This window comes from Vespula vulgaris, chromosome 4 (genome assembly GCF_905475345.1).
Source record: "Vespula vulgaris chromosome 4, iyVesVulg1.1, whole genome shotgun sequence".
Classification (NCBI taxonomy): domain Eukaryota; kingdom Metazoa; phylum Arthropoda; class Insecta; order Hymenoptera; family Vespidae; genus Vespula; species Vespula vulgaris.
This window is the reverse complement of record NC_066589.1, coordinates 7,233,558-7,242,500: the sequence shown is the minus strand read 5'-3', so window position 1 is coordinate 7,242,500 and position 8,943 is coordinate 7,233,558. Positions and strand designations below refer to the sequence as shown.

Here is an 8,943-nt window from a genome sequence, read left to right as displayed (position 1 = left end):
TACGATTTTAGATATCGCCGGAATCCGGCAATAACGAATGCGACTTCTTCTTCTACTACTACTACTTCTTCTATTACTACTACTACTACTACTACTACTACTACTACTACTACTACTATTACTGTAACACTATTCCTTTTACTTCTCGACATCGATTGACTAAATGTGTGTGTGTGTGCGTGACCGTACGTACGAAAGAATTTCTATAGCTATAAATCAATTTCCCTTCTTTTTCTTTTTTTTGTTATTTTTTTTGTATCTTTTTCTTATCTCCCCCTCTCTTCCTTTCCTTTTCTTTGCTTTTCTTTTTTTCCTTTTCCTCCCTCTCTCCTTTTTTTTGTTTTCTTTTTTCTCCGTTTTATTACACGTCACACAAATCTTTTAAGAACGATCCTTAACTGTATCTCTGGATACGCGTTTAAAACGAATCGACAGGGAAATGTTGCGTACTTGTACTTTTTTTTTTGTTCCCTTTTTTCCGGTTCTTTTTCTTGCTTCCTTTTCTTTTCTTTTCTTTCTTTTTTTTTTCTTTTTTTATTTCGTTATTAATGAATTTCGATTTCCAATAGTACTATATATATATATATATATATATATATATCTTTCTCTCACTCTCTTTTAGAACCGAAAGCATCCATTAGTAGCGTAAAAAGAAGATAATTTTCATCTCTCGAATCGATTATCGTCTACTAGCGATAATCGGGTTTGCGTTCTTTTTAATGACAATTTTCCATCCCAGTCCCACTCTCTTTCTCTCTCTCTCACACACACACACATACGAACACCCACACTCAGACGAATTTAAGTGCTCGTCCCCATTACTATAGCGGCAAAAGAGAGAGAGAGAAAGGGTAAAATAGGAAAGGTGGAAAACGAGATCGCAGTTCGATACCAACCTTCTCCTGTTATCCTAGAAACCTTAAACAACTATCGTCCAACAAAATTTCGCTTTAGCCGAAGAGAAACGATCGAGATCGCAGGTGGTGGTAACCCTGCCGTTGGTAGACACGCGCGATATTCATTATCGCGTAACAACGTGTTAACGCGATAGTATGCTAAAGTATATAGTATATAAAGGTATGGTATAGTGGTAATAGTATAGTGGATAAGTTAAAAGCTGCTCGAGAAATCGAGCTCGAGTTAACGAAGAGTAGATAAAGAAGAACAGGAGAGAGGAAGGGAGGAAGGGCTAGTTGGAAGGGCTGCTTTCTCTCGTAGGATAGTTCGCGTGGGGTAGTTCGGGGTTTACTTTCTCGTGACGTGTAATCGCGTGGGCGAGGCAGTTTCGGATTTTGCACGCGGTGAAAGATGAACGATAGCTGGGTGTATGTAGAAACTTGTACAACGAGAAAGAGAGAGAGGAGTGAACAAATATATTACAATCTATCATAATAGTTGCTTTTTTTATTTTTTATTTTTTATTTTTTTTGAAGCGAAACAAGGAAGAAAAAACAGGAGAGTTTATACGTTTTATACTTTAATATTATATTTGAATTAATTGTAATACGTATAATTTTCATTAACATTCAACAATATTTTCACATCCGTAAGGTGGAACAAGTAAAAGGAAAAAGGAGTGATTGTTAAATCGGAAGCTTTAAAATTTTTTTTTAATTAAATAATGAAAGCATTTCTTCTTATCTTTGTTTTTCTTATAAAATGTTACGAATCCAAATGGCATGATTAATGATAATGATAATAATAATAATAACAACAACAAGAACAAGAGAAAAAAAACGAGTCTAATCCTTCTGAAATCTTCCACCTTGACCAAAGAAAAAATGTCTGAAATCTTTCTTAAATATTTTTAATCGCCTAAAAAATTTTCGTTGCTCATTCGCCATTAAAGATTTCTTTAACGAGTTGACTCGATTCGTAGCGTTATGTTTTTCACTTTTATTATGTATCTAATCCACTTTCTTATTTAGAACGAGAGAACCAGAATGAATATGAGAGAATAAAAAAATATATATATATATATAAAGAAAGAGAGAGAAAAGGATTTGATTCGATTCTAAAGTCCGACTATACGTAGAGCCTATCCCTACAACACTATAAACGTCATCCGGCTTGACTGTTTGCCTGCGGATGGAGAACGACGCGTACCTTGGACAGTTTACACGCTTCGCCGAGCGAAACTAACGACGGATTAGCATTTTCGTCGGGACTAAGACGCCGCCGGCAATGGCAGGAACGCGACGCGAGACCGGCTACGTTTACGACGGCGGTTCACGCTTAAGAACTCGTTCGGTGAGTGGCCGATGCACCTCTTGCGATTAGAATTCCGCAGGCCCCCCGATAAGTATCCCGTCTCTATTACCTATGCTACGACAGGACACAGAAACGTTAAATCCATTCCTAAGATTTTTATTTCCCTTTATCCATTTTCTTTTCTTCTTTTCTTTTTTTCTTTTTTCTTTCTTCTTTTTTTTCTTTTTCTTTTCTTTTTTTTTTTTCGATTTGTGTTTTTTGATCTAATCACCGTCGAGTATAGATCGAGTTTATTTATATATTTACTCGTTTATCCGTCTTCTTTTTATTTGTTTATTTGTCTTTTCTTTTTATCTGTTTTTTTTTTTTTTTTTATCGCATTCGTTCTCTAATCTCTGTCGCGTGTAAATCGATAGTGCGATAGTGATTGGATTTTTATTCATTCATTTATTTATTTTATTTTATTATTATTTTTATTTCTTTCTTTTTTTTTTCTTTTTTTTTTGAATCGTGTTCGTTCTCTAATCTCTCTCTCTTTTTCTCTCTTTCGTCCTACGAATCAAAATAGGTTCTACCAATCAAAAGGGATTCTTTAGTTTTTATTTTAATCTTCGTTGTCTTCCGATCTCTAACGCGTACGGGTTGAAAGTTTTTTCTTTTTCTTTTTTTTTTCTTTTCTTTATTCCTTTTTATCGTAATCTTTTTTTATCTTCTAATCTCTGTCGCCATACAAATCGAATATGATTTTTACCAGTTTTTCTCACTTTTTTTTTTTTTTTTCTTTGATCATCTCTTCCTTTTTCAAAGTTTCAATCATCCTCGCGTAGTTTGAAAATTAAAAAAAAAAAAATAGAAGAAAGAAAAAAAGTAAAAAAAAAAGAAAAAGGAAAACAGAAAGAAAGACGAGAAGAAAAATTTCTTTTCGGTTAACTTCAATCGTCTCCGTTAAAAAATTATTTTTCAATTTGTGTCCGGTGTATAGCGTCTCCTTTCATTAAATACTGATTAAGGTTTGCATTGGACTTCCTAATTATTTACGAGCATTGAATAGTTCCTTTCAAAAAGTTCAAAAGGGGCTGTTCCAAGTCTTTTTATTTTTTACGTCGCATTTTAGGTATCTCCAATCTTCGCTCGAAAGGAAAAAAAGAAAAAAGGAAAGAAAAGAAAAAAAAGAAAAAAGGAGAAAAAAAGAACGAAATAGAAGAAAAGGAGAAAGAAAAAAAAAAGAAAGAAAGGAAAAGCTCGTACTCGATATTAGCTCGACTTTTCTCGAAATTGGCTATCGCGCGTTGTCGAACGTGGCGTGCTTTTAGAAATGCATCGAACGCTCTCTCGTTCCTTTGAATAGAGAGTCCGCTTTTTCTTTTTTCTTTTTTCTTTTTTTTTTTCTTTTTTGGCCAACGATCCTTCATCTTTTTCTTTTTTATTTTTTCTTTCATTCTTTCTTTCTTTCTTTCTTTCTTTCTTTCTTTTTTTGCCTTTTCTCTTTTTCCTCCTTTTTTCTTTTCTTTTTTTCTTTTTCCCCTTTTTTCTCTTTTTTCTCCCTTATTCTTTTTCGTTCGTTTGCCTTTGCACCCGATCGATGGATTCGCATCGTTACGTAACATAAACGAACGTCTTATATCGATTGTTCGTACAAGCATCCCTTTGTATTTTCTCACGCGCGTATATCCTAACGTTGCAAAAAGTATACTCATTAAAATTCCGAGTCGCGGAATTCGATCTTGGTAAAAGGAAAATTCAAATTAGTATGAACGAGTTAATTGATTATCTATTCATTAATTTATCTATCTGACTAATTATTCCTCTCTTTTCCTTTTTACTTTATTCATTTATTTTTCTTTCTTGTCTTTTTTATCACCTATACGATCTCTAACTATATATTACATATCACCTTGTTCAAATAACTTCCCCAATTATATGCAACAATTTACGTAACAATTGATAATTAAAAAGCTTTAAAATTAAAACTATATAACAGTTTATAACAAAATATAAACTATTGCAGTACGTATACTAATCGTGTATTATATCGTCTTGAGAAAAATTTCAACGTGGAAGGAAAGATAATGATATACATCGGAACGAAAAAAGAAAATAGTCTCGTTCGCTCATTTTCTTAGCTATGGTTCTCGAAGGAGAAATAGAGAAATAGATAGATAGATAGATACATATATAGAAAGAAACAGAGAGATAGAGATAGAAAAAGAGAAAGAGAAAGAAGTTTATTAATCGAAAAATTTCTCGGCTCTCATCCGAACGATATCGAGGAAAAGTTGCTTACGGTGAACGCATCCCGTTCGCCATTACTATCCGCAAAACGATCCTATTTTCTTTCCCTCGAGAGACGACCCTGTTTGGTAGACGTAGAAATATAACAGCAAAATCCAGTCTGCTTGCCTCCTCATTCTACCAACTCCTTTTCCCTCCTCCCAATCTTTCTCTCTCTCTCTCTCTCTCTCTTTCTTACTATCTTTTTGTAGCATCATGTTCTCGTCTCGGTCCCCTCCCCCCTCTTTCTCTCTCTCTCTCTTTCTCTTACCATCTTTTTGTAGCATCGTCTTCTTCTCATCTCGGTCCTTTCTCTCTCTCTCTCTCTCTCTCTCTCTCTCTTTCTCTCTCTCTCTCTTTCTGCCTCCCTTTTCGTCCTCTTCACCCTTCCATTCCTACTCGTTCGAACCTTCGCACAGGCGCCAACGCGTGGAACGCAATTAAAAGTTTCTCACACGAACGCCTGTACGACATGAGAGAATCGATTCTCTCTCTTTCTCTCTCTCTCTCTTGCACGTCCTCTCGTAGGACCTCCCAAAAAAAAAAGTAAAGAAAAGAGAAAAAAATCTTTTTCCTTCGAACGGTTCAATAATTTCTCCGAGCCAAATATGACTCTATCTATTCCCAAATTCTCAGACTTTTGCATCACCGTTGAACTAGTAGGATAGGTTGGGCGTAGTTGAGGGGATAAGCTAGTAAAAAATCTTCTATAAATACGTGATATACTCGTATTTACCCGTCTACATACTTTACTTTTTTTTTGTCGTTCATATTCGTCGAAAGAAATTTTTCCAAATATTAACTACTTATCGACCTTCTTGTACGAGTAATTCACGATTATCTATTACTACTTCGATTACTATTTCGTATCGAACGATCGAATTATTTTCCTCTTTCGAAATCGAAAAACCGACTTACTCTTTCGCGAATTCCTTTTCTTGTCGGCAAAAGATACGAAGGCCAAAAACGAAATACAAGAATTGTCGGAACAAGTCGGGTCCTGTTTCGTGGTTGTTTCGACCAGGAGGTCTCTCTCCCCCTCTCTCTCTCTCTCTCTCTTTCTTTCTCTCCTTTCCTTCTCTCTCTTTCTCCTTTTCTTTCACCAAGGTGAATCGTTCTTTCAAAAAGAGAAAGAGAAACACGCAAAGATAGCGACAGAGAAAGAAAGAGAGAGAGAGAAAGAGATACGGCCGCATTCCGTCGACCTTACGTGTCCGCGTTCCACGTGGCCTTTGGCCCCCTTGGGAAGGCTCGAAAGATCGTTAAGGTAGCACCTTAACGGCCCTTTTACGAAAAGGCGCCGGTCCACGACCTATGAGAGACCTATCTTTCTCTCTCTCTCTCTCTCTTACTCATTATTATTCATCCGAGTCGAGCAGAGAATGCCATTTCTCTCTCTCTCTCTCTCTCTCTCTCTCTCTCTCTCTCTTTCTCTGTCTCTCTTACATACAGAACGTTCTTCCTCAGCGAGCCAGACGACGTCTCGTTAATTCGCACGAAAATTCAATCGACCCGCCCCCAGACGGTCTTGTGATCTACCGAGAGACCCGCTCTCCTCTGAAATACCTTTCCTTTATCTCTTCGAACTTCCCTCCTGAGATTCCCTTCTCGTGAAAACGTCATCGTGATCACTCCTCGCTTCCGTTCAATTGCTTCTACCTCCTCGCATTTATGTAGATATTAAATTTCTTATAATTTCGAATCGGGTGAAGATATATGGTCAATCTTACTGTTCGAACTTAAAAGCCAATTATATATATGATTATATATATATATATATATATACTTATTTATTTATTTATATTATGTATGTTGATTATATATATATAATTGAATTGTTTATTTATATATTTATATGTGTATGTACGATTGTTACAATAACAATAATCAGCATTAAAATTTACCTTATCGATCTATTTTTAAATACAAAATTGTTCTCTTACATAATAATCCCAGATAATAAAATCATCTATATTAATTTCGAATAAATATGCAAACTACAAATATAAAATCCATAGTTCGAACGGGATTATTTTCAAGTACTTGACTATTTACTTGTCCTACCTGGTTAAAGAAAAAATGTTATAATAACTTCGACAAATCGATACGAATAAATCGAACGTTGAACCTCGATAACGTTATATGCAAGCCTAAGCAATATTTTGCAAGACCGAATGATATCAATGGAAATTTCATAATAAACCTTTTCAGTGTATCATAACATACACATACACACAAACACTTCATACTGCTATCGTAACACACACACACACACAAATGTACAAACATTTGCACACTACCAATACGATATATTAACCTTTAAAAAATGTAATCAGAAATAAGAAGATGTTATTATCGTGTTCTAATTTCTTTCATCGTCGGATATCATCATCATTATCATCGACGTCGTCATCATTATCATCATCATTATCGATCGATCGTTGTTGTCGTCGTCGTCGTCGTTCTCGTCATCGTTTTCGTCATTATCCAAAGGCATATAGAAATCGGACGCTCTCGAATTATCTTCGATTAGAGAAAGATAGAAGGATAGATAGAGAGAAAGAGAGAGAGAGTAAGTAATGGTTATTCCGAGGATCGATCATTGCTCGAGAGGAGTAACAAAGTACAAAGCATTGTTATATCCGAAGTGGCGCTATGGACTTCATTTCCTGCAGAGTCTCGATCGCGCCCACTGACTTTATAGCGCCTCTCTCTCTCTCTCTCTCTCTCTTTTTCTATCTTTCTGGAGTGTCCGTGAGCGTGCGCGCGCGCACACGGGCGCGTACCGGTAATTGGACGAACGAAAAAGAATCCATTGTCTCTCTTTTTCTCTCTCATTCTCTCTGCATACACGAGAGAAAGAGACAGAGAGATAGATAGAGTGAGAGAGAGAGAGAGAGAGAGAGAGAGAGAGAGAGAGAGCAAAAAGATGCAAGAAGATGCAAGAGAGAAAGAGAAAGAGAAAGATAGAGAGTCAGAAGATGCAAGAAAGAAAAAGAGAGTCATAATCTCTCATTATTATTCGTCGTCGTGTTTCTTCCCTTCCGCCCTTCTCCATCCCTCCAGACCAACTCTTCTCCCTCTTATCCACCTTCTCAACCCTCTCCAACCCACCTCTCGACCACCTTTCGTGAACCTCCTCGCCATCTCCATACAATACAAAGACTCTCTCCATTCGTCTCTTTCTCTCTCTCTCTCTCTCTCTCTCTCTTTCTTTCCTTCACGTTATTTCTCTTTCTTTTCGCTCTTATGAAAGAAAGAGAGAGAGAGAAGGGTCATCATTTCGATTTTACACTGATTTTTTCAGTTACTCAATTACATTTTTTTTATTTTTATTTATTTACTTATTTCTTTTTTTTCATTATTCTTATATTCTTTTTTTAATCTTTTTTAACGATCGGAAACTATTTTTAATTTCGAAATGTTTACGGCAATGCGCATGCAATTCTTGGTCTGTCGATATAAGAGTATTGCGCTCTCCTATTGATATATATATATATATATATATATATACACACACACACACACACATATATGTATATATGTATATATATGTATATGTATATTTTATTTTTATTCTTTCACTTCTTTTTACTTATTTTATAGAATTCACCGAGGAAATTTCGATACTTTTCTCTCTCTCTCTCTCTCTCTATCTATCTATCTATCTATCTATCTCTCTATATATCTATCTCTATCTCTCTCTCTTTCCTCTCTCTCTCTCTCTCTCTCTCTCTCTTTGAATTTTATATTCCCGAGTTCGAGGCTATCTCGTCGAGCGTGAATATAAAAGCTTTTTGTTCTCGCGTTCGCCGAGAGTTGATGAAGGGCGGCAAGGAGGGGGTGGATAGAGAGGGTGTAATCGAAAGAAGGTGGAACTATATAACGCGGATAATCGAATGTAAAGGGCTATCCTCTTTTTTTAAGTTCTTTCTTTTTTTGTTTTTGTTTTTGTTTTTATTTTTGTTATTGTTTTATCACGAAACATTCGAGAAATTTAATAATCGAAATTCAATGATCGAATTAGTACGAACATATTTAAAAATGTTTATTCGTCTCGAAATATTATTTTTAAATTGTAAATTTTCTTGTTTTCTTATAAATATGTGTATATATATATTTTTTTTTTATTTATACATATATGTATTTTTTTTCTTTTAGGTTTTTTTATTTTCAATTTCTTTGAGGTGAAACACGTTATGCAAGGACGACGGTTTCCGGAACGATATTAAATCGAATTGAATACCTTTTTGCCCACGAAATTGGCGAGACTTTATCGATAATTTAATATTCGTTTCGATTTGAGAACGAATTCTTTCTCTCGGGTCATTTTATTTTCTTCCTTTCCTTCTTTTTTCTCCTTTTCTTCCTTCTTTTTTCTTCTTTTTTATTCTTTTCCCTCTTGTTCTTTTTACAATAATTTCGTTTTAAACAAATCAAAAAGAGCTATTATTTCAATTT

General features: G+C 35.1%; 2 protein-coding genes across 2 annotated transcripts in view; both read left to right on the top strand.

Moving 5' to 3' along the window:
- LOC127063293 (division abnormally delayed protein) overlaps nt 1-8,943 on the top strand; it is a 107,571-nt gene that overhangs the window by 50,346 nt on the left and 48,282 nt on the right. The gene's annotated exons all lie outside the window — the stretch shown is intronic.
- The window catches only part of LOC127063306 (60S ribosomal protein L38), a 70,686-nt gene continuing 66,870 nt past the window's right edge, over nt 5,128-8,943 (top strand). The window contains exon 1 of the mRNA XM_050992883.1: nt 5,128-5,132. The gene's annotated coding sequence lies outside the window, so the exon portion shown is untranslated. The remainder of the gene's footprint in view (nt 5,133-8,943) is intronic.